Genomic DNA, 27,307 nt, shown 5'->3' with positions numbered 1-27,307 from the left:
TAATGAAGAGAAATGCCAAGCCGCATGTGTTTTGCCCAGTCAATGAGCATGTATTCACAGAAGTGCTGTAGTTGCTCAAACACAGACATTTGTTTTCATATCATGTTGGTGATCTCCATTTGACCTCTGTTGTACTAAAATTATGCTGATTAGGGGCTATTACAGATGCTCAGTGCTCATACTTGAGGAATGGATAGGAATCTGAAAAAAGAAACATAACTTGTCCCATAGTTTGTGCTATAAATGATTCCTAAAATCATGAGGCTTGTTGAGAAAAGATGTGCTTTAACTTATCAAAGCAGAATTAAAATTTTCACCTGGTGGACTATAAAACAGTTTTTTGTCCAGCAATAAACAGACCACTTACACAGTTTATTTCCAACACTACCAAAAATGTGTGAACAAACATCATTGATCTTAAACGTATTATGGAACTGTATTTGATTTGAGAGCATTAAAGTAAATAATGACTTCAGGTGCTTTCACACTTGGTTCGATTGCTTGGACCGAACCCTTGTTCGTTTCCTCCCCCTCCCGCTGCCCAAGCTGGTCTGTGTTCACATCATATTGTTTGGGTGCAAACCGTGGTCCGATTACGTCATCAACATGAGTACAAGCGGCAGCTGTTTACCACTGTAACAAGGTAACAACTGGAGAAGACGTCACTGTGTTAAGTGAAGTATTAAAGGAATAGTTCACCCAAAAAAGAAATCGGTTTATGAGCAGAGCGCTGAAGGAGGTGCAGAGCCCGAGGGAGGCGTGACAATGACAACATTTTCACATATACCTGAGTTTGCTGGAAAAACAGCACGGGCACAGCCGATGAATTCAGATATCGACCCTTTGTTTCTTTCGATGGTCTGAAATCCTCAGGGGTAAAATGTTCACTGCACACCCTCCAATATTTGAGAGAATGTAGGTGTGTACTGATATCCAGGTTCAGCATGTTAAGCCAGAGCTTCAGTCGCTCACGATCATGTATAGGCAATCGATGAAAAGTTTATATTTTTCCCAGCGTGCATTTTCTTTGGGGTTTCTGAAGGTTGAAGCATCCAGGATACACACGCCAAACGACCATTTTGAACAATACAAATCTACAGCAAAGACAATTAAACTTTTGTACAGCGCTGCTCCTCTTGTAAACAATGACATGCTTCCTGCCTCATCCACCACGTGACGCGTGACCTTACCAATGAGCTTAAGTCATCCCTTTCATGAGCGCGCGTCACAGAGATGTATGGAAGCGAATGTTTGTAGTTAAAAAGTATTCAAGTATTGTTTTGTTTCTAAAAATAATCAATCGTTTTGGTTCAGAAGAACTTTATTTGTCGACTGGAGTCCTGTGGATTATTTTGATGCACCCTAAATATGCATTTTGGACTGTCAAAAAATGGAGGACATTCACTTGCATTGTTTAAAGGAGGAGGCCTGAAATGAAGTCCTAAAAATCTTAAATTCTGTTTTGATGAAGAAAGAAACTCAGATATATCTTGGATGGCCTGAGCCTCTTTAGATTTACCATGAAAACTTGCCATGCACAGAACAACACTTGTGTTTGTCTCCCGCGGATGCATTGAATGTGCAATGATGTGATGAATATTAGCGTTTGTCTGCCATGAGCCTGTGGATACGTTTGAAGAAATGTGAAGAATGTGAGCTGCTCTATGAAGGCAGTGTATTTACACACAAGCAGGTAGGAGAAATGCATTATACCATAATAATTGTGATTGTGAACCTGCAAAGACGCAAATTAAACGTCATCACAAGTGGTTCACTTCGCAATTTGGTATGACTGCGTTCCTATTAGCAGCGAACCGTACCAGAGTACACATGAACCATACCCCAGACCACTTTTTCATTTGAACTCTGGTACAGGGCGCTGCTGATGAATGCAATCGTACCAAATCGCGGAAGTGAACCATTTGTCATGACGTATAATTCACGTCCAGATTTCCAGAACAATAACAACACATACACAGATATAATTAGTCACATGGCAAATATACAATGAATACACACATCTTTTCCAATATTGGCGACATGGCAACATGCTAAATATCTTGCTTTATTATAAATGAATGTTTTTGCCATTTGCCTTGAGATTTTTTACTATCTTACACTTTCATTTTATTTACACAGTTGCTGTCAAATAGCAGAGCTGGACTGTCACCGCTAAAGGTAATGTCTCATTAGGCTCCATGAGGACCAGGGTGAACCTGGCACATGGCCTGTCCTGTCTCTCTGCCCCTAATTGGATCATCTCTGCATCCTCAGGCTGGCAGGGGCTGAAAGGAGGTGTGTGAGGGGCTGGGGTGGGGTAAAGGCTCTGAAATTCTGAGAAGATGATGTGCTCAAGAGACAGACTTTATGGTGGGGCACTGTAGGAAACAGACATCCTTTACCCTTTATACTGGGACAGGATCAAACTACAGATGACCAGGAAGGTCCCGGAAAATGATTTGTCAGCATGTGTGATGGATCTTTGTATGAATTTGCTGATTTGTGTTGGTGGTGTGTGTGTTTTTTTATTTGTATGTGTAGATTTGTTATCCAAACTCTGCCCTTTATGTTGCTGTGCAGAGGGCATGCAAGGATTGGGAAGATGGCTGCCCCGCTTGATGGATTTGGGGCACAGGGGAAAAAAGCTACATAGAGTCGCAGAAAGGATCAGACTTTTCAAGCGATTCCAAAGTGAAAGATTCTGTGGAGTTTGTTAGTTTGTATGGGGGGTTGTATACCCTGTTGAAGAAACCAGCTTAAACCAGCCTAAGCTTTTGCTGGTCATAGCTGGTCTCCCAGCCTAGTCACACTGGTCTAGTTTGCTGGTTTTAGAGAGGTTTTGGGCACTTTTCAGATGGTCAGACTTGGAAACCACCTGGCTGACAAGCTAGATCAGCTGAAGACCAGATTGGACTGGCTGGGAGACCAACATAACCAAGTTAAGACCAGCTTGGTCAGGCTGGGAGACCAGCTGAAGATGAGCCTTACCAGCTCAAAACCAGCTTAGCCAGGCTGGGAGAACAGCTCTTCCTATTTCTGTCTGTTACCTTAGTTATTATGTGGATTGTGGAACTGTATGGCTTTCTCTGGTTTGCATGTGTTCAGAGTTGGGAGTGGATGTCACTCCACATCTAATAATGTAGTGTGAGTGTCATCCTCTTAAATGTGTCTGTGAACCAGATCATTAATATCAAGATTGGAAGGGATGAGTGGGACGTATAAGTGTGTCCTCCACCTCTTTCTCTCTCTCTCTAAACCTCTCATCTTTAGATACTGCTCTTCTAATCAGAAAGTGATTGAAGAGGAGCACCTCGGCCACTTTGAATATCCATTTTAGTCAATTAATGGCGTTTGTGACATTTGTGTGAAGTTGATAGGTGCTCAGATCAGCTTCAAACACCTGAGGGAGGAACGGCGCGCATGAGACAAAGTGTGGAATGTATCGAGGGAGCAAGAGAAGTGATTGATTCTAGTTACTGATTACTATTAGAATGGGTCTTTTGAAGGTTGTGCAGGTCATGCTTAATTGAGATGCTGGAATGAACAAAAGATGAGATCAGGTGTGATGGAGAGAGTGAAAGAGAGAGAGAGAGAGAGAGCAGTGAGAGAGAGCTTCTCAAACACTGATCTTACCTTGCTCTTACCTGTTTTTGTGGTCTTGGAACTTGGATGACTGGGCCAGGAATCTCTCTGCTTCAGTGGTGACATAAAGCCAGCAACACCTAACACTGAAAATGTCAGTTCGCTCCGATTAACTGGCTGGCTGCTGCTGCCCGCATCTTGAGCAAGATCCTGCCCCATTCCACCCCACTTGTGTTCATCAGTTGTACATGTCGCTGTTTATTTCCATGCTCACTTATTTGATTATAGCCATTTGTTGGGTGTTAAAGTCAGCGGGTGCAAAGGAAGCTATTAAGGCTGATAGGCTGCAAGATGGAGTTTTAGGCTCCTAGACCAGTGTTGTTATTGTTTAACTAAATGAAATCATTTTCGTTAACTGAAATAAAAACAAAAAGTAACACAATAGGAACAACTGAAACTTAAACTAAAATACATTTTCATGATACCAAAACTAAGGTTGGTACTAAAACACTTCACAATAAGGTTGTATTCATTATCATTAGTTAAAGGTAAATATTCTGGGTTCAATACAAGTTGTTCAAACAACAGCATTTGTGGGCCACAAATTGTGGCATTTTCTTCTTTTAAAACTGAATTATTTAAGCCGTTGTTTAAATAAATGTTTTCATGATTGTTTTAGGGTTTTATGGTTTAAGGCATTATACCATCATGGCAACAAAGTTGTAAAATTAGATATAACTTTACATAGAAAAGGTTGGTAAGTGATTTTATCACACTGAAATCATGGTAACATGCGTATTGTTTGTTTTTTGGCAATACTTTTGAAACAGTGAGTATTTTAATGTTTATGGATACTACCATTGTAAGTGCCTTACTGTAATGCAGATTTTGCTTTTTATAAAGAGAAGGAAGGTCAAGTCGATAGGAATTTTTGTGATAATCAACATTGTGCCACAAATGCTGTCGATTGAGCTTAACTTTTATTGAATATTCCTTTAAATGTGTTAATTAACATGAACTGACAATGAGCAATACTTCAACAGCATTTACTAATCTTAGTTAGTAAATTTCAAACTATACTAATGCATTTATAAAATTAAAAGTTGAATATGTTAACTTTAGGAAATGCATAATTAACTTACATGAACTAACAATGAACAATAGTATTTTTATATAATAACATTAACCAAGAATAATAAATGCTGTAAAAAAGATTGGTCATTGTTAGTTCATTATACCTAATGCATTTACAGATGCAACCTTATTGTACCGTTAATGAATACAACCTTATTGGATGCTATGTTAATTTTAATGAAGCATTATTGTTACATTTTCTTTTGTTTTCTTTCCTGAATAGGAAATAAATCCATTTTGACAGAAAAAGAAGTATATATATATATATATATATATATATATATATATATATATATATATATATATATGTATATATATACAGGTGCATCTCAATAAATTAGAATGTCGTGGAAAAGTTCATTTATTTCAGTAATTCAACTCAAATTGTGAAACTCGTGTATTAAATAAATTCAATGCACACAGACTGAAGTAGTTTAAGTCTTTGGTTCTTTTAACTGTGATGATTTTGGCTCACATTTAACAAAAACCCACCAATTCACTATCTCAAAAAATTAGAATATGGTGACACGCCAATCAGCTAATCAACTCAAAACACCTGCAAAGGTTTCCTGAGCCTTCAAAATGGTCTCTCAGTTTGGTTCACTAGGCTACACAATCATGGGGAAGACTGCTGATCTGACAGTTGTCCAGAAGACAATCATTGACACCCTTCACAAGGAGGGTAAGCCACAAACATTCATTGCCAAAGAAGCTGGCTGTTCACAGAGTGCTGTGTCCAAGCATGTTAACAGAAAGTTGAGTGGAAGGAAAAAGTGTGGAAGAAAAAGATGCACAACCAACCGAGAGAACCGCAGCCTTATGAGGATTGTCAAGCAAAATCGATTCAAGAATTTGGGTGAACTTCACAAGGAATGGACTGAGGCTGGGGTCAAGGCATCAAGAGCCACCACACACAGACATGTCAAGGAATTTGGCTACAGTTTCCTCTTGTTAAGCCACTCCTGAACCACAGACAACGTCAGAGGCGTCTTACCTGGGCTAAGGAGAAGAAGAACTGGACTGTTGCCCAGTGTTCCAAAGTCCTCTTTTCAGATGAGAGCAAGTTTTGTATTTCATTTGGAAACCAAGGTCCTAGAGTCTGGAAGAAGGGTGGAGAAGCTCATAGCCCAAGTTGCTTGAAGTCCAGTGTTAAGTTTCCACAGTCTGTGATGATTTGGGGGCAATGTTATCTGCTGGTGTTGGTCCATTGTGTTTTTTGAAAACCAAAGTCACTGCACTCGTTTACCAAGAAATTTTGGAGCACTTCATGCTTCCTTCTGCTGACCAGCTTTTTAAAGATGTTGATTTCATTTTCCAGCAGGATTTGGCACCTGCCCACACTGCCAAAAGCACCAAAAGTTGGTTAAATGACCATGGTGTTGGTGTGCTTGACTGGCCAGCAAACTCACCAGACCTGAACCCCATAGAGAATCTATGGGGTATTGTCAAGAGGAAAATGAGAAACAAGAGACCAAAAAATGCTGATGAGCTGAAGGCCACTGTCAAAGAAACCTGGGCTTCCATACCACCTCAGCAGTGCCACAAACTGATCACCTCCATGCCACGCCGAATTGAGGCAGTAATTAAAGCAAAAGGAGCCCCTACCAAGTATTGAGTACATATACAGTAAATGAACATACTTTCCAGAAGGCCAACAATTCACTAAAAATGTTTTTTTTATTGGTCTTATGATGTATTCTAATTTTTTGAGATAGTGAATTGGTGGGTTTTTGTTAAATGTGAGCCAAAATCATCACAATTAAAAGAACCAAAGACTTAAACTACTTCAGTCTGTGTGCATTGAATTTATTTAATACACGAGTTTCACAATTTGAGTTGAATTACTGAAATAAATGAACTTTTCCACGACATTCTAATTTATTGAGATGCACCTGTATATATATATATATATATATATAGTATATTTTCAGCATTTTCAAAATATGCGATTAATCACGATTAACTAAGAAATTATACGATTAATTGCAATTAAAATGTTAATCGACTTACTGTAATATTAAAAATGAAATAAAGCTGGATAACAAGAACACTAGATGGCCCTGAGAAATTTAACACCATTAAACATATTTAAATTATACCAGTTAAAGCAATAACTTTGGCAGCCCTAATATATATATATATATATATATATATATATATATATATATATATATATATATATAAATAATAAAATAAAAGTGAAATATACTGAAAAACTAAAACTAGACTAGAAAACACTTGCAAAAAATTCAAAATAAACTAAAACTAACAGTTCTAGAAACTAAAACTGAACTTATTTTAATTAAAACGGAACTGAAAATAAAATAGAAATAAAACTAAATTCAAAACTAAAATAACCCTGCTTAGGATTGCTCTGAGGTGATGTTTGCTTTATTCACACTGTCCCAACACCCACACAACCAATAGATATATTCTCCTGTCAGTCTGCCAGTCTGCCTCTTGCTTCATGTCATCGCACTGAAATTGTCCCATAGTTTGGCCAAACAGCTAGTAGTCCTCCTTGGTCATTTGACCTTGCCTGTCATCCTTAAGAGCTTTGCAGAAAGGTAAATTCCAACTTATGTAGTCCTAATAAACTGTCACTTTAAGGCAGGTAAACTCTGACTCAGTCTGCCTTGAGTCTATCAACATGAGTCTCTGTGGCTTTCATCTATCTTGTTTTCTCTTTTCCTCCTTTCTCTCCAGCCCATCTTGTTCTATCAGCTCAGATGGCTCTCTGGGAGGGCAAGCAGGAGGGAGGGAAGGGGAAGCTGACACCATCTTCCCTCCCTCTGAACTAAACATGTTAATTAAGATGAATCAGTAAGCCGTTGCTGAAATATAGCACCAATCTGAAATGCTCCACTGTGCAAAAACAACAACAACAACAAAACAACAACAAAAAAAAAACAAAACAAAAAAAAACAAAAAAAAACAAACAAACTACAAAATAAGACAACATGAGTAGTGGAGGGTGGACGGAAGCGTGGCAGCAGCCAGCACTTTCCTCTTTGACAGTCCCATCTTTTAATTGGTGATTCTACTGATAATTACATGAGGTGTTGCTTGTAGCCGGAGGCGGCCGGCACCTCCTTGTCTTTAGAAGGATTCTATAAATTCCCCTGCCCTTTGTTCGCCTCAGAGTCTCAGAGTGGCTGCTCACTCATATGATTTCTTGTATGTTGTGTTACTTTTGCACAATTTACTTTATATACACTTTACATATTTAAGTTTGCTTTTAAATATGTGCACTGTATGAAAGTATATATTTATATTTGCTATAGACTTTTCCCTTAAAGGAATAGAAATGGAAAAGGAGTCATTATTTACTCACCCTCATGTTATTCCAAACATATTTTTTTCTTCTTCAACGAAACACAAAAGAAGCAAAGGAAGCCAGTGTGCAGTGTGCCTCAAATGGTCAGAATGGTTGGGAAATGCATGTACAGTACAGACTGCTATCATTATTTTCTTACCCACATGTCGTTTCAAACTCATATGATGTTATTTTTTCGGCGGAACACAAAGGCAGACATTCTTGCCATACTGCGAGTTTATAGTGACCATGTCTGCCAAGCTCCATAAATGAAAACATAAACACCACAAAAGCCCCATAAAAGTTTTCCAAATAAACGTGTGCTATACACTCACTGGCCACTTTATTTGGTACACCTGTACATCTACTTATTCATGCGATTATCTTATCAGCCAATCGTGTGGCAGCAGTGTATTGTACAGTTGAAGTCAGAAGTTTACATACACCTTAGCCAAATACATTTAAACTCAGTTTTTCACAATTCTTGACATTTAATCGTAGAAAACATTCCCTGTCTTAGGTCAGTTATCACTACTTTATTTTAAGAATGTGAAATGTCATAATAATAGTAGAGAGAATGATTTATTTCAGCTTTTATTTCTTTCATCACATTCCCAGAGGGCCAGAAGTTTACATACACTTTGTTAATATTTGGTAGCATTGCCTTTAAATTGTTTAACTTGGGTCAAGCTTTTTGGGTAGCCTTCCACAAGCTTCTCACAATAAGGCCCATTCCTCCAGACAGAACTGGTGTAACTGAGTCAGATTTGTAGGCCTCCTTGCTCGCACATGCCTTTTCAGTTCTGCCCACAAATTTCCTATCGGATTGAGGTCAGGGCTTTGTGATGGCCACTCCAATACCTTGACTCTGTTGTCCTTAAGACATTTTGCCACAACTTTGGAGGTATGCTTGGGGTCATTGTCCATTTGGAAGACCCATTTGTGAGCGAGCTTTAACTTCCTGGCTGATGTCTTGAGATGTTGCTTCAATATATCCACATCATTTTCCTTCCTCATGCTGCCACCTATTTTGTGAAGTGCATCAGTCCTTCCTGCAGCAAAGCACCCCCACAACATGATGCTGCCACACCCATGCTTCACAGTTGGAATGGTGTTCTTCAGCTTGCAAGCCTCACCCTTTTTCCTCCAAACATAACAATGGTCATTATGGCTAAACAGTTCAGTTTTTGTTTCATCAGACCAGAGGACATTTCTCCAAAAAGTAAGATCTTTGTCCTCATGTGCACTTGCAAACTGTAGTCTGGCTTTTTTATGGCGGTTTTGGAGCAGTGGCTGAGCAGCCTTTCAGGTATGTCGATATAGGACTCGTTTTACTGTGGATATAGATACTTGTCTACCTGTTTCCTCCAGCATCTTCACAAGGTCCTTTGCTGTTGTTCTGGGATTGATTTGCACTTTTTGCACCAAACTACGTTCATCTCTAGGAGACAGAATGCATTTCCTTCCTGAGTGGTATGATGGCTGCATGGTCCCATGGTGTTTATACTTGCGTACTATTGTTTGAGTACACAAATTTTTTCTGAGGTCTTGGCTAAATTTTTTTTTTTTTTTTCATGATGTCAAGCAAAGAGGCACTGAGTTTGAAGGTAGGTCTTAAAATACATCCACAGGTACACCTCCAATTGACTCAAATTAGCCAATTAGACTATCAGGAGCTAATTGGCTTATTGCCTAGAGGCTTGAGATCATTTTCTGGAATTTTCCAAGCTGCTTAAAGGCACAGTTAACTTAGTGTATGTAAACGTCTGACCCACTGGAATTGTGATATAGTTTATTAAAAGTGAAACAGTCTGTCTGTAAACAATTGTTGGAAAAATGACTCATGTCATGCACAAAGTAGATGTCCTAAACGACTTGCCAAAACTATAGTTTGCTAATATGAAATTTGTGGAGTGGTTAAAAAATGTGTTTTAATGACTTCAACCTAAGTGTATGTAAACTTCTGACTTCAACTGTATATAATCATGCAGTTACGGGCCAGGACCGTCAGTTAATGTTCACATCAACCATCACAATGGGGAAAAATGTTTATCTCAGTGATTTCGACCATGGCATGATTGTTGGTGTCGAGCTGGTTTGATTATTTCTGTAACTGCTGATCTCCTGGGATTTACACACGCAACAGTCTCTAGAGTGTATTGAGAATGGTGTGAAAAACAAAAAACAACCAGTGAGTGGCAGTTCTATGGACAAAAATGCCTTGTTGATGAGAAAGGTCAACAGAGAATAGCCAGACTGGTTCGAGATGACAGAAAGGTTACAGTAACTCAGATAACCACTCTGTACAATTGTAGTAAGCAGAATAGCATCTCAGAATGCACAACACATCAAACCTTGAGGCAGATGGGCTAAAACAGCAGAAACCCACAATGGGTTCCACTTCTGTCAGCCAAGAACAGAAAACTGAGGCTGCAGTGGGCCTACCATTTGTGTACCTCAGCAGGAATCCAGATTTGTCAGACCAGGCAATGTTTTTCCAATTGTCTACTGTCCAGTTTTGGTGAGCCTGTGCCCACTGCAGCCTCAGTTTTCTGTTCTAAGCTGACAGTAGTGATACCCGACGCGGTCTTCTGCTGCTGTAGCCCATCCGCCTCAATGTTCGACGTGTTGTACATACAGAAATGCTTTTCTGTATAGCACTGTTGTAACAGGTGTTTATTTGGGTTACTGTGACCTTCCTGTCAGCTTGGACCAGTCTGGCCATTCTTCTCTGAGCTCTGTCATTAACAAGCTGTTTTTGCCCACAGAACTGCCGCTCGCTGGATGTTTTTTGTTTCTCTTTACACTCTAGAGACTGTTGTGTGTGAAAATCCCAGGAGATCAGCAGTTACAGAAATACTCAAACCAGCCCTCGACTGGCACCAACAATCATGCCATGGTCGAAATCACTGAGATCACATTTTTTCCCCATTCTGATGGTTAATGTGAACATTAACTGAAGCTCCTGACCCATTTCTGCATGATTTTATACATTACACTGCTGCCACACGATTGGCTGATTAGATAATCGCATAAGTAGATGTACAGGTGTACATAATAAAGTGGCCGGTGAGTGTATATCCCAAGTCTTCTTAAGAAATACTATAGCTTTATGTGAACAACAGACGTAAATTTAAGTTGTTATTCACTGATAAAATTCACCTCAGCTGAAACTTGCATCTAGCTGTGTCTGTGTCCAGATTAGAAAATGGTCAACATTATTGACACCAAAACTTTATTGGTTACATAGTAATAATAATCAAACACATAGCAATAGTAATACATATAGTAACCAAACACAATGCACAATAGTTTAGCAAATAGCAAATACAATTTAAGTCCTCACACAAAGCTGTAGGATGGTTTAAGAAAACTATAGGTCATGGGTCATATGGACTACTTTAATGGTGCTTTTATGATGTTTTATTATCCTTTTTATAACTTGATAGATGTGGTCTCTATAACTGTCTATGTATAGCAAGAGCTTTGTAAAGATTCTTTAAATATTTCTACATTTGTTTTTTTATGGAGAAAAATAACACTATTTGAATATGTAATGACATGATGGCGAGTAAATAACAGAAATATTTCTTAAAAACAGCAGTCTGTACTGTACTTCCCAGACGTTCTGACCAATTGAAGTGCAAGAAACCAACATGGCAATATATCTAAATTAAAAGGCAATGCTTGTTTATCTTTGGAGGACACTGGCCTGCTCTTTGCTGTTCTCCCCTGTGGTGAATGGTAGTAGTTAGTTATTACTGTCAGCTATCTCACGAGGCACTGATATTTGTGAAGGGTCAAAGAGAGACACAGGAGAAGAACAAGAACAGTACTCACTTAAGCTATCTGCCTCCAACCATGTGCTTTGAGTCCTCGCTGAAAATGTATTCCCCACGTCTAAAGATAATACAGCATAAATTCACCACACATTCAAACAGACAAACAATCAGCATGGAACAAAAATAATTTTCCTGTTAATAGTGGATTTCTTTAACACAAACAGAAAACTGCTAATTAAAAGTGTTTTGTTTCGGTTTGGAAGTTTGACAGGTCAGATATTGGCATCAAGCATACACTTCCTTGCACAATGCAGGCTGTTGTTTACATTACTGTTTACAATCTCCAGTTGCTTTTTGATGTAGTCATGTAGACTAGTCTTTTTAAAAAGTGTCTTTTGAGGATTAAGATTCTTGAGCTTTAGGCTGTTCCTCATTCCTGGCCTCACCATTAAATACATTGACCATAAAATAAATAATTCAGACATTTATTTGCAGTTGTTATCTGTGTCTGAACAGACTTTGTTGGTAGATCGTGCAAAGGTCATGCAGTATTTGTCATAAACCATACTCAAACACCTTGGGATAAGTCACCCATCAAATCAGGCAAAGTGTGTTTGCTGCTTATAGTGCTGTATAGAAGTGAGTGTTTGTATGTAATAAACCTTATAGTGCTGAAAATGCTCCTTACATCAGCATGCAAGTGCAGGATTGTAACCAGATGAATCTAACAAAATGATCAGGTCATATTTCACCCAAAAAAATCCAAACAAAAAATAAAGAATAATATTTTGCTTAAAGAAAGTGTAGCCTATTTGTAGGACCATTAAGATTATTATTATTTTTTAGTAAATTGAAAAAACGTTATTCTAAGTGTTTGTTGTACTGCCTTTTACCCTCGACGGCAGAGTGGCTAAGGGATACGTCAAGCTTCCCCAGGTAGAGTGCGCCGTAGTAGTGCATTTATGCCCGCAGGGTGCAGCCACCTGGAGGAACCAACCAAGACTCCCTTCCAAGGCGTGTACGTTTTCTTCGTCACTTGTGGCGAAGACTTACAACGCCGCGGGTCAGGCCGCAGGTCCACCAGGCCAAGGCGCTCAAAGATCTGCACGAGGGTAGGACCGACCCAGGGCTTATGCAGGACCGCGATCGACTACGGGTGACGAAAGTCACGGCACGTGCTCTGGGCCAGACGATGTCCACTTTGGTGGTCCAAGAGCGGCACCTGTGGCTCAACCTTGCGGAGATGTGTGATGCCGAGAAGGTCTGCTTTCTCGATGTGCCCATCTCCCAAGGGGGGCTCTTTGGCGACATCGTCGAGGACTTCGCCCATCAGTTCTCGACAGTGAAGAAGCAGACGGAGGCCATTAAACATATCCTGCTGCAGCGTGACTCGGCCGCCTATAGGCCTCCGAAGTCCCGTGCCCATCTACCTCTCGCCAGGGCCATCCTCCTGCAGTGTTGGCCCTGGCTCCCCCACCATCGGAGCCCATACACTGGCCTCTGAGAAGAAGATCCTCCCACAGGAAGGCGGCACCGTTCTGTCCAATCGTCCCCCTGGTGCCATTAGTGCAAAGGCTGGAAGCCTGGTTAGCGCTTTCCAGCCTGTCGCGATGGCTCATCAGGACGATCCGGCTCGGCTACGTGATCCAGTTCGCCAGACGGCCGCCCAGGTTCAGTGGCGTCCTCTCCACCGCAGTGCAAGGCGAGGATGCATTGGTCCTTCGGGCAGAGGTCACCACCCTTCTGGCGAAGGGAGTGATAGAACCCGTCCCCTTAGCTGAGTTGCACAAGGGTTTTTACAGCCCTTAGTTTATCGTACATCAGCCACTGTTGCTGTGTACCCTCTTTGTAGATAGGGCCCTCCCCAATGGCATCATTCCATATGTGTACTTCCCCGTCAGTAAGTCCATGTGACGTATTCTCCACATGTTAACCACCCTCTGGTAGGATGTGGTCTCTGTAGTGCTCTCCCTCCTGGAGAGGGAAGAGCAGTTCCCCAGCATTATTCTAGCAGGTGCTCTGCAGGAAATTGCTTTATACAAAAATCAGGAAAGGCCACCGCCTGTAGCTTCCTCGGGTAAGTGCCTCCTCCCACCCTTATCGGGACCAGAGAGACACCTTACCTAAATCACTGGAAGGTCACGACGTGGTCGAGCGCTCGCTACGAGGCACGCAGCAGTCTGCCAGTGTCTGCTCCTCCGTACCTCGTGACACGGTTCAGCACCTGTGGTGTTTCGTATAGGAACCCCTAGTGTCACTACATAGACACAACGTCGAGTGAGTGACAGACATGGACCATCTTGGTTACTGATGTAACTTATGTTCCCTGATGGAGGGAACGAGACATTGTGTCTCTCCTGCCGTGGCGCTGAACCGACCACTGACATGGCCGGGACTCTCTCTCGGCTCCTCAGCACAACTCTGAATAAGTGATGCATGCCATCTCCTTTTATACCCGTATGTCCGGGGTGGAGAATGGCATGCAAATTCCACTTGCCAATTTTCACTGGCCTTTTCTGAATAAAGCAAAGGTGATTGGGGCTCTCAAGAGCAAACCCCTAGTGTCACTACATCGACACAATTTCTCATTCCCTCCATCAGGGAACAGAGGTTACATCAGTAACCAAGATATTTTACTACTTTTAAATACTTTTATTTGCGGTAATAGTGCAATCTAAATTGCGGCAGGCAAATTTTGTGAATGAAGCACAATCTACATTGAGCCTAATTTACATAGAAAGGAGGCATGTTTGCGCCAAAAGGAATGACAATGACTTCATTTAAATACTCAAGACGCAGACGCTTCACTTTACTGTTGTCCACCACATCACTTTGATGTTACTTTCCTCACGATTTATTCTCAAAATATTTTTTTATTCTTGTAATTTTTTATTTATTCTCAAAATATTACGACTTTAATCTCATAATGCTAAAACTTTAATCTCATAATGCTATGATTTTATTCTCATAATTTTGACTTTATTCTTGAAATATTATGACTTTGTTCTCTTTATATAGAATAAACTTTATTTTTATTTATTTTTATTGTTTTTTTTACGTGGCATAAAAACACCGTCGTATTCTTTCATTTATGCAGCTAAAAAATAAATAAATAATTACAGTATTTTTACTGTAATACAGTGTAAAACCTTTACTGTATTACAGTCATGAGAATCTAATGAGAATCCCCATTGAGAATAATGGGAATTATAAAAAAATGTCTTGACACATTATCAGAATTTTGTGGGGAAATGCATTTAATTTTCATGTAATATCAAATGTCACATTGAAACAATTCTTAATGGTTTTAATGGCCATCTTAATTTTCATTAAAGGAGTATTCGGGGTTCAGTACAAGTTAAGCTCAATCAACAGCATATGTGGTATAATGTTGATAACCACACACTCACACAAAACAAATTAATAAAAATTAAAAAAATGACTCGTCCGTCCGAGGTTTAAAGGCAGATATGTGAAACTCTTATACAAGCACTTGCATTAAATCTTCTGTTAAAATTCATGTATTATTTGAGCTGTAAAGTTGTTTAAATCGTCATTTTTACAGTCATTTTAGGGTTTTAGAGTTAACGGTGGTGTTGTCATGGCATCGAAGTTGTAAGGTTGGCTATAACTTTACACAGAAAAGGTTATTAAGCGATTTTATCACACTAAAATCATGTTAATACGCATATTGTTTACATCTTGTGGCTATACTTTTGAAACTGTTAGTATTTTAATGTTAACAGATTGGCCCCATTCACTTCCATTGTAAATGCCTCACTGGAACACAGATTTGTGCTTTTTTTTTTTTTTTAAAGAAAATGATGGGCAAGTCAAAATTATATTGTGTGGTAATCAATATTATACCACAAATGTTGCTGATTGAGCTTAACTTTTATTGATCCCAGAATATTCCTTTAACAAATTATAATTTATTTTTATTTTTTTGTGAGAATCCCCCAATTACCATTTGATACGTCCCATTTGTTATTGGGTGCATTGCACAGGCAACCAAGTGTAAAAGTTACAGTAGTGCAAGAGATTGTTCATAATACTGTAATGTGATGCAAGTGGAAAACCATCATATAGTTTAGCGATTATTGCTAGATGAAGTTATCTCTTAAAACACTTGTGTCCTTATCGTTATTAGATAAGGTTGAACTGAAGCTCATGTTCATGTTCATTGCTGCAAAGCCTTTATTTCCTGTGATCCATCATCAACAGCATTGTAAATGCTGACATTTTCATTTAGCAGATTTTTGTTGGGGAAGTAGACATGGGATTGATGATTAGGCTGGTGATACTGTAACAAATGAGCTGGAGGCCACTGGCGAAGCTTACCCTTTGTTTATTTGTCCCCATGTGATGAGGAGGAGGACGTTCCCTTTGCCCTTCAGTGCAGCATGGCACCGCTCTTGGTCCCGCTGAAATGTGGGTTTCACATCCAAAGGCATAAATTATTGCTTTTACTACAGCAGAGCAGCACTTTTCACAGGTGGAGTCATCACAACCACAGAAACTCCGGAGCACATATCAGCTATCAAGTCCAAACCTAGCATCATCGACATGGGCTGTCAACAGAGGTCACAACAGTCGATAGATCCTGGAAACAGTATAACATTTACAGGTCCTAGAGAGACAGTGCTGGCATGGACATGCAGGAGGACTCAACGCAGATCCAGAAAATGTGCTCAAGGAAGTGAACTCAACAAAGATTCTGGGAGCAATGATAATGTATGTTTGGCGCAAAGACTGACCAGACCTCCGAGCAAATGTGGCCATATCATCCTAACCAATGTGACGGTGCCCTTTATGTTTAAATATGCGGTGGATGGCCTCAACCAGATGTCGGGACACATGTTAAACCTGAGCGATGCGCCAAACACGGTGGCAACCATGGCAATGGCTATTTTGGTTGGCTACGGTGTGTCTTCAATGAGCTGAGGAATGCTGTGTTTGGAAAAGTGGCTCAGAGCTCTATCGTAAGAATAGCTAAGAAATTCTTTCTCCATCTTCATAACCTGGACCTTGGTTTCCACCTGACCAGACAGACAGGAGCGCTGTCGAAGGCCATCGACTGTGGGACGCGAGGAATCAGCTTTGTTCTCTGCGCTCTTGTCTTTAACCTGGGGCCCACTCTGTTTGAGATGCTTCTGGTCAGCGGCATTTTTTATTATAAATGTGGGGGTCAGTTTGCGCTGGTCACTCTGGGAATGCTATTGGCGTACACCGCATTCACAATCGCTGTTACACAATGGAGGATGCGGTTCAGGATAGAGCTGAATAAGTCTGATAATGAAGCTGGAAATGCCGCAACTGACTCTCTTCTTAATTATGAAACTGTTAATTATTTCAATAATGAGAGATATGAGGCCGAGCGGTATGATGGTTTTCTGAAGGTGTACGAATTGTCGTCTCTGAAGACTACCACTACTCTGGACATGCTGAACTTTGGTCAGAGCGCCATCTTCAGTGTCAGCCTCACCGCTATTATGGTGCTTGCAAGCAAAAACATAATGGCAGGAACGATGACAGTGGGAGATTTAGTTTTGGTGAATGGACTGCTGTTCCAGCTCTCTATGCTGCTCAGCTTCCTGGGCACTGTGTACAGAGAGACCAGACAGGTCTTCATAGACATGAACACACTCTTCACACTTCTTACTGTGGCCACTAAGATTAAGGAGAAAGACATGGCCCCTCTGTGGCTTGTTAGACCACAGGAAGCCACCATCAGGTTTGAAGATGTGTATTTTGAGTACTTGGAGGGACAAAAGGTGCTTAACAGGGTTTCATTTGAAGTCCCTGCCAGGAAAAAGGTGGCTATTGTTGGTGGCAGTGGATCTGGGAAGAGCACAATCATCAGATTGCTCTTTCGTTTCTACGAGTCACAGCAAGGCAACATCTACATTGCTGCCAGAACATTCTGGTTGGTTTGAAGAGATTGAGGAAAGCTTTGGGTGTTGTACCGCAGGATGCTGTGCTTTTCCACAATACCATATTTTACAACCTGCAATATGGTAACATCAATGCCACAGCAGAGGAATGGGTATGAAACACAGGTTGGAGAACGAGGCCTGAAGCTCTCAGGTGGAGAGAAGCAGCGTGTGGGTATCGCATAGGTGATCCTAAAGAATCCTCCCATTTTGCTTGACGACGAGGCCACGTCCTCACTGGACTCACTTCTCTGAGGAGAATATTCTGAGCTCCAGGAAGCAGATGGTGAAGGACAGAACATCTGTCTTTATCGCTCACCGGCTGTCCACCATCGTGGATGCAGACGAGATTATTGTACTACATCAGGGGAAAGTGGCAGAACGCGGTGATCATCACTCCAGGCAGCATGTACGCTGATCTGTGGAACACACAAAACAGCAAAATAGTGAATAACAGCAACAAGCCTGAGCCAGCAGTGCTCACAGAAAGAGGAGGAAGCTGGGACCGGCTTGATCAACACACGTAGACTTTAATGTTCAAATTAAACACAACATAAAACTTTTCAGCAGAACACTGACACACAGACACACACAAACACAGCTCCGTGTGTCTCTCTCTCTCTCTCTCTCTTTCTCTCTGGCATCCCCGGCTGCTCCTTATCTCTCTCTCCAGGTGATTGGGGCAACTCAGCGCCAGCCGTGCACCCTCACGACCCAGCCACGCCCTCCTCCTTGTCACACCCCAGGTTTGGGAGAAAATAAATTAAAGGATGTAGGAATTGAAATCAAAATGAGAACAGCAAGTTTTGCACTAGCTTTTTTTCGGCGATAATTGGGAAATAACAAAGACAACCTTGTCAAACCAAGGCAATTATAAAGAACAATACAGCATTTTTCAGTGTGAACCTTTAATTGGACTAACCTTTTCCTTTATCCCTAAATCTGCATCATGGTGATATCTGAACTTAAACTAATTAATTCATCTTATTTTCCAGGGATAGTGTTGCAAGGCCATAGCAAAGTTAGTCAAAAGAGAGATTTTTAGAAAATTCTTGAAATGACCTGGTGTCTGAGAAAGGTTCAGCTGAGAACCTGAGAATATATATGCTGACTATTGGTTAAAGATGTTTAAATCATTTATTAAGAATGAAAAGCATGCAATTGATTTTAAATGGAGAAGCTACTCCTTGCTTTTAAGATGGAAATAACTTATGAAAAAGCCCTGAGGGCAAAAGACTATTGCAGACTCTTTGAAACATACATTCATTCACTACCTTAAATAAGATGTCAGCTCTAATGTTCCTCTGAGGGGAAACAGTCTCTTCATACAAGTAATGTGTGCCAGTGCCTTACCACTCTCATCCTAATGGGCGAAATAAAGGACAGATAAAGCCAGGAAAATTATGGAATAAAAGCCAGTGACAGTGGACAATAACAACAGAGAAAACTGTAAAGTAAATAGAAGGAGAGGAGAGCAAAAGAAGAAGAGAGAAAAGGATTGAATAGCTTTGAGCAAGTACATTTTATGAATTGAGGTGGAGAGAGTATGACTGATGCACTGTGGAGGAAAAAAGGAAGTAATACAAGTAGAGAAGTACAATTTAAAGGCCAATACACATTAAAGAAAGACAAACGAGAGAAGAGACTTCAAAAGTGGCAATTCTGTCAGCAGAGACAGTGAACAGTCTAAGCCTTCAGTCAGATTTGGGCTACATATTCTGACACACATTTTCCTAATTAGACACAGGTGAGGCTCTCAGAATTCAACTAATTGGGGTTACATGCATCAAAGCGGTTGAGAGGAGTAAACACTGCTCACACATGCAGATTACAGTGGCAGGGATTGGTGTGATGATCTCCTCCAGCTGGCAGTAATGTGCAACCTTGACTGAGAGAGTCCTGGGGAGGTTGATAAGAACAGGAAGGATAGGAAGAAATGTGTTGTGTTTGTGAGATGATTTGGATCTCTGATTGGTTGGGGGCTTATTTTTGCCTATCTGTTTTTGCTTGTGATAATACACGTTTTATGAAGATGACATTGTCATTACATATTTAATCAATGTCACACTCACAATAGAGCTGTTTTACTGAATATCTGCATGGCTGTGTATCACAGACCTGATACTTGTCACTAGCCAAGTGGCTACAATTACACTGAAGATGGAGTGGTCTCACTCAGCATTTGACCACTGGATTTACACAAATATTTTGACTATTGCACTAGTGTGGTAAAGTTAGTTTTAGTTAATTTTTTTGTCATTTGAATATTAGTTTGGTTTTCATTCTTTAATTTTATTTTGTACTCTGCTTCAAAAATGTAAATTAATGCACTTTTGCTTGCCGCCTCCAGAGGAAACTCACTAGGTTTTGGAACAGACCCAATATCTACATCATATCCTGTGACCTTCACTAATTATTGTTTCAAAAAAAAAAAAAAAACCCTGGAAAACAAACAAACAACAACTACAACTACACAAGAATAATTCACATAACCTTTTTCTGCCATCTTGGACAGAAAATGCATATCAGTTAAAATGTGTTTTTGTGTTTCATGGCCCTGTAAGGGATTTTTTTCTCAGTAACTGACAAATACATTCATTTGTTTGGAAATTGGATAAAACTGGTCGCACTTTAGATTCAAAAGATATGGCTCATTAGAATTATTCCTTCGGAAATACAGGTCTCAATAAATTAGGGTGGGTTTTTGTTAAATGTGAGCCAAAATCATCACAATTAAAAGAACCAAAGACTTAAACTACTTCAGTCTGTGTGCATTGAATTTATTTAATACAAGAGTTTCACAATTTGAGTTGAATTACTGAAATAAATGAACTTTTCCACGACATTCTAATTTATTGAGATGCACCTGTAGGACAACACTGGTCGTGGTTTTTTTATGCTATAGACTCATTAGAGGGGCTGAGCTGGAAACAGGAAAAACTGCAGTGTTTTCGTATGGTGTTCCATCATTCGGTATTTAAAATAAATAAATTATGGAACCAGTTCTGAAAAACTAAACTGAAATTAAAAATCTAAATGCAAAATTAAATAAAAATCTAAATGAGTGAAATTGTCAAAACTAGAATAATCCTGACTGATACACAGGTATAGATTAATCTCTATAATTGAATATTCCCAGAGATGCTGCTCCCTCTGTGGGCACAGTTGGCTGGCAGAAGGTGTGGCTTCTGTGGTGACACGCTGTGACATCAGGCTAATCAGCCCCAGCTGTCTGACATGTAAAAAGGTCACAATCCTATCGACACTAATAAACGTGCATGTTTATGCAAGCTGTGTGCACATCCATTAAAGTGAGCCGAGATACACTATCTGGAGTGTGTGATAGAGTCAGAAATGAAAGAGTTTGAAAGATAGAGGGACTGATGAGGAGTGACAGATGGTGATGGAGAAAAAAATTCCATCTTTTTCTCTCTCCGAGTACAGGGTGAAATGTACAGAAGCTGTGATTTGAGAAGAAAAGAAGTAAATATTGAGAAAGAGAGGGGGGAAAAATAAAAAGAAACTCTTTTAGATAAAAAGAGAGAGAGTGAGAGGAGGGCTTTAAAAAGAGATCAGCGTTCTGTTGAGATTCATGAGGAAGGGTTAAAAAGTGCAAGGAAGTAAAGGTGCGAGTGGTAAGGGATGAGCAGACACCTAATGAGCTCACAGTCTGCTGCAACACACACACTTCTGCACATCTACTGCACGGCTCATCTCTCCCACTTTTCCAGGAAGTGAAATTATTCTCTGCCTGCTGTCAGCTCCAGTCTTTAAGTGATTTTCTTTTAGAGTTTTGTCTTTATGGGCGCACAAGTAAATGAATGAGTGGATCTGAGTGATGTGTGTGTTTTTCATTAAACAATAAGGGTGAATTATATTATGTTTCACTGTTTTAGGCCTCCATTGATTTATTGACTGTTGGCTGTTGAACCCTGCTCTGTGTTTGTACAAAAATGCTGTGGGCGACATTTGGAATAGATGAAAAATATACAGCCTATGTAATTATGGTATGAATATAACAGTATACATACAGTGTAAATGAAAATTCTGTCATCATTTACTCACCTCATGTTGTTCCAAACCTGTGTTACTTCTGTTTTTCAATGGAAAAACAAAAGGAGATGTAAGGCAGAATGTTAGTCTCACCATTCACTTTCATTGCATATTTTATTCCATACACTCAAACAAATACTTTTAACAGTTGTTTTTTTTTTTTTTATTTATTTTTTTTTTTAAGATTTACAAATTTTATTTGCAAATTGTGACATTTTTAAAAGCTACACAATGTAATATGAGTTGAGCTTCTACTCTGCTCTTCTGCGTGGATGAATCTGATGGTTTGAAGTGTACCGGTGTAACCATGGTTACTGGTGATCATCTTATCAGAGCGTCACTTGACAACAAAACTCAACCCCTCCACTCAAAAAAACAAAACAAATAAATAACGAAAGGAAGAAAAAGACGGATATCCAAAAATACACTGCCTGGCCAAAAAAAAAAAAAAAAGAAGCATACTGTAATATTTCGTTTTGTAATATTTTGGCACGGATTCATCGTGGCATTGTTTCGACAACCTTATACAACATCTCAACATTTATTTCCATCCAGAGTTGCATTAATTTTTGGCTGAGATTTTGTATTGATGACCACTCCGTAAAGTTGTCTCCAGCACATCCCAAAGACTTTCAATGGGATTAAGGTCAGGACTTTGTGGTTGCCAGTTCATGCGTGGAAATTATTCCTCATGCTCCTTAAACCACTCTTTCACAATTTAAGCCCAATGAATCTTGGCATTGTTGTCCTGCAAGATGCCCGTGCCGTCAGGGAAGAAAAAATCCATTGATGGGATAACCTGGTCATTCAGTACATTCACGTAGTCAGCTGACTTAATGTTATTGCTGTATAACATTGCTTAGCCTAGACCTGACCAACTAAAGCAACCCCAGATCATAACACTGTTTCCAGAGGCTTGTACAGTGGGCATTATGCATGATGGGTGCATTGCTTCATGAACTTCCCTTCTTACCCTGAAGGGAAGATGCTCAGCACTACACTAAAAAAAGTCCTGGTTACTTTCGTAACCTCCATTCCCTGATGGAGGGAACGAGACGGTGTGTTGATGCAGTGACACTAGGGGTCACTCTTGAGAGCCCCAAACACCTCTGCTTTTTGAAAAAAGTCCAGTGGGAATTGGCGAGTGGAATTTGCATGCCACTCCCCCGGACATATGGGTATAAAAGGAGCTGGTATGCAACCACTCATTCAGGTTTTGTGCTGAGGAGCCGACACAAGGTCCCGGCCATTTGGGAGGGTAGTTCAGTGTTGTGGCAAGAGGGACACAACGTCTTGTTCCCTACATCAGGGAACAGAGGTTATGAAAGTAACCAGGATGTTCCCTATCTGTCACTCACTGGACCTTGTGTCGATTTAGTGACACTAGGTGTCCCTATACAAAACGCCACAACTAGCTGAACTGTGTTATGTGGACTGGCAGTGCGAGACGGGCAGACCGCTGTGTGCCTCGTAGCCAGCGCACCAGGCCGTCATGTAAACTCCCCCAACACTCTTATGAGTGTCCAACGGTCCTTCGGGAACAAGTCGACTGCCCAACAAATAGGGACAGGCTAGCCCAGCCGTGGCCTCTTTTCCTCTTTTCCCAAAAAGAGTGGAATTTGTTAACGAACTGGGGGCCACAAATGTCTACGTCAGGAGGGTGTCACTCCCAAGGGGAAGACACCGCGGAGACCACACCCCACCCAGAGAAGGGGGGGGGGGGTATTTTGAGTGGAAATACATCACATGGTCTTACAGAGTTTTGTCAGAAGTATGTCATGTGGAGAAGTCGCATGGTAGGTCCTACCTGAGGGGGGAGGAGTTTCTACAAACATGGTGACTGAGGCAGAGGGGCCTCTGCCCAAGGAAGACGCAGTTTACCGACAGGGAAACGATTTAGCAGAAGATATCACATGGGGTCACCTACGGGGAACTAGCACATGTGGAGCACCTACCCCAGTACAGGGCCTAATTAGCACACGTACTGGGCCGGCAGCGAGTTTCTCCACAAACTCAGCTTGTGAACACGACTGGGGAAAGGCGCTATGCGCAAGCGGTACACCCGGCCAGCTGTCCCGGAACTTACCTGCTCATACCTGAAAATACACGGGATGAAACTGGCTCAACCCAGAGATTGTAGAACCTCGCAAAGGTGTTGGGTGTTGCCCAGCCCGCTGCTCTGCAGATGTCTGCCAAAGAGGCACCACTGGTCAGGGCCCAGGAGGCCGCTACACTCCTAGAAGAGTGGACTCGTAACCCCACAGGGGGGCGGCACGTCCTGAGCATTATATGCCATCACGATGGCGTCAACGACCCAGTGGGCAATCCTCTGTTTGGAGGCAGCGCTTCCTTTCCGCTGTCCACCAAAGCAGACAAAGAGCTGCTCGGAGCTTCTAAAGCTCTGCGTGCGATCCAAATAGGTGCGTAAAGCACACACCAGACACAGCAATGCCAAGGCTGGGTCTGCCTCCTCCTGGGGCAGCGCTTGCAGGTTCACCACCTGATCCCTAAAAGGGGTCGTGGGAGCCTTGGGCACATAGCCCGGTTGGGGTCTCAGGATCACGTGAGAGTAACCCGGACCAAACTCCAGGCATGATTCGCTGACAGAGAACGCCTGTAGGTCCCCTACCCTCTGGATGGAAGTGAGCGCAGTCAGGAGGGCAGTCTTCAAAGAGAGTGCTTTAAGCTCAACTGACTCCAGGGGCTCAAAGGGAGCTCCCCGTATACCCCGTAGGACTACAGAGAGGTCCCACGAGGGGATGAGGCATGGTCTGGAGGGATTCAACCTCCTAGTGCCTCTCAGGAACCTGATGATCAAGTCGTGCTTCCCCAAATACTTACCATCCACTGCATTGTGATGTGCCGAAATGGTGGCCACATACACATTCAAGGTGGAGGAGGACAGCCGCCCCTCCAGCCTCTCCTGCAGGAAGGAAAGCACCGATCCGACTGCACACCTCTGGGGGTCTTCGCGTCGGGAAGAACACCACTCAATGAACAGACGCCACTTCAAGGAATACAGGCGCCTCGTAGAGGGATCTCTAGCCTGAGTGATCGTGTCTACCACCACGGGTGGTAGGCCACTTGGGTCTTCCGTGTCCCATCTGAGTGGGCCAGTAGGGTGCTACTAGGACAACCTGCTCCTCATCCTCTCTGACCTTGCACAGGGTCTGTGCAAGTAGGCTCACTGGGGGAAACATGTATTTGCATAGTCACAGGGGCCAGCTGTGTGCCAGTGCGTCTATACCGAGGGGTGCCTTGGTCAGGGTGTACCAAAGGGGGCAGTGGGAGGATTCCCGGGAAGCAAACAGTTCTACCTGTGCTCGACGGCGTACGGCACCCCAGCCGTCTTGGAGGCATCTGTTATAACCACGACGTGCCTGGAGACCTGCTCTAGTGGAACCCCTGCCTGTAGAAATGCAAGGTCGGTCCAAGGACTGAAGAGGCGGTGACAGATTGGTGTGACGACCACGCGATGTGTCCCTCGGCGCCATGCCCATCTCAGGACTTGAGTCTGAAGCTAGTGCTGAAGCGGTCTCATATGCATCAACCCGAGCGGTGTGGCCACCGCTGAGGATGCCATATGCCCCAGGAGCCTCTGAAAAAGTTTCAGTGGAACCACTGTCTTCTGTCTGAACACCTTCAGACAGTTCAGCACTGACTGCACACTCGTTCGTGAGGCGCGCCGTCATCGAGACTGAGTACAACTCCAAGTCGAGAAAAGAGATGCTCTGAACCTGGGAGAGCTTGCTCTTTTCCCAGTTGACCCGAAGCCCCAGTCGGCTGAGGTGCGTGAGCACCAGGTCCCTGTGCGCACACAACACATCCCGGGAGTGTGTTAGGATTAGCCAGTCGTCGAGATAATGGAGGATGCGGACGCCCACTTCTCCTAGAGGGGCAAGGTCTGCCTCTGCGACCTTCGTGAAGACACGAGGGGACAAAGACAGGCCGAAAGCAAACCACAAGAAGGGTCTCTGTCGAGGTAAGACCGAGACATGGAAGTACGCGCCCTTCAGGTCTACTGCCGCAAACCAATCTTGATGCTGGACACTCGCTAAAATGCATTTTTGCATAAGCATCTTGAACGGGAGTCTGTGCAAGGCCCGGTTCAGTACTTGCAGGTCCAAGATTGGCCGCAACCCACCGCCTTTCTTCAATACGATGAAGTAGGGGCTGTAAAACCCCTTCTTCATCTCGGCCGGAGGGACAGGCTCTCTGCACGCAAGGTAGCGGCGTTCTCGCCCTTCACCGAGGTGAAGCAGATGCCGCTGAACCTGGGTGGGTGCCTGGAAAAGTGAATTGCATAGCCGAGTCGGATGGTCTGGGTCAGCCATCACGAGGGGTTGGAAAGTGCGTACCGGTGGGTAGGGCCTCGTGGTGAGGCGGAGCCTGAGGCACCACGTCGAGGGGGCTCAAACCCCGTGGCCGTGCTGTGTCCAGAGACATCGAAGCACTTACCTGGCTCCTGAAGCCCACCATAAGATTGGTCGAAGAGGGGGGAGGAGGAATATCATCCCCACAGTCCATTGGAACCAACCCGGTGTGGGCATGTTTGTGCCACAGCTGGGCACACAGGGGCGGGGGATCCACCGCTGGAGCACCAAACTTGCCAAAATGGGATGGTGGACGGTGGTCGTGACGACGGCCGTGCTCAACTGACATGTGACCCAGGGAACAAGAAAACCACTCTTTTGTTGAAGTTTTGGGTACTGCAGTCTCTTGGGCATTCGGCGAAAAATAAAACAAAAAATTCTCCTCCTGGCCCTCCACCAGGGGATGGAGTGGTTTGTACATCAGCTCCATAGAATTGGGTCTTCTCGTCCCTGGGTCGCCCGTCTCAAGGGCACTTTGAAGCCTTCCTTGGGTTCTTGGTGGCCAGCCGTGAGACGGGTGGCGTCTGCTTCCTGTGGTGGGCTCCACGCCGGGGCCGGGCTGTGGCAGAGCCGGTGCTGTTGCTGCAGGAGGATGCCCTTGGCGACGAGCAGACGGGGTGCGGGGTCTTGAACTGCGCCGGGACAGGATGTGCTGTATAGCCTCCATCTGCTTCTTCACCGCCAAGAACTGCTGGGCTTAGTCCTCGACGGTGTCGCCGAACAGGCTGACCTGGGAAATAGTGGCGTAAAGGAACCGTGCCTTGTCAGCCTCTCTCATCCCGACCAGGTTGAGCCATAGGTGGCACTCCTGGACCACCAGGGTGGACATCGCCTGCCCGAGAGGCCGCACCGTGACCTTCGTCGCCCGGAGAGCGAGGTCGGTCACCGAGCACAGCTCCTGCATCAATCCCGGGTCAGAACTACTCTTGTGCAGTTCTCTTAGCACCTTGGCTTGCTGCACTTACAGAAAGGCCATGGCATGAGGGGCGGAGGCAGCCTGTCCAGCGGCACTGCAGGCCTCAGTCGCCAGAGACGACATAACCCTACAGGCGCTGGACGGGGGTCTCAGGCGGCCCCACCAGGTGGCGGACCTTTGGAATCGCTGAGTACCATTTGGCAGCCCCACCATCGATG

The 27,307-nt window shown here is 42.7% G+C and overlaps 1 pseudogene; it reads left to right on the top strand.

Annotated features, from left to right (window-relative positions):
• LOC127451530 (iron-sulfur clusters transporter ABCB7, mitochondrial-like) overlaps nucleotides 1-18,274 on the top strand; it is a 34,591-nt pseudogene extending 16,317 nt beyond the window's left edge.
• The last annotated feature ends 9,033 nt before the right edge of the window (nucleotides 18,275-27,307 follow it).

Source organism: Myxocyprinus asiaticus, chromosome 14, assembly GCF_019703515.2.
Source record: "Myxocyprinus asiaticus isolate MX2 ecotype Aquarium Trade chromosome 14, UBuf_Myxa_2, whole genome shotgun sequence".
Lineage (NCBI taxonomy): Eukaryota > Metazoa > Chordata > Actinopteri > Cypriniformes > Catostomidae > Myxocyprinus > Myxocyprinus asiaticus.
This window is presented reverse-complemented; position numbering and strand designations above follow the sequence as displayed.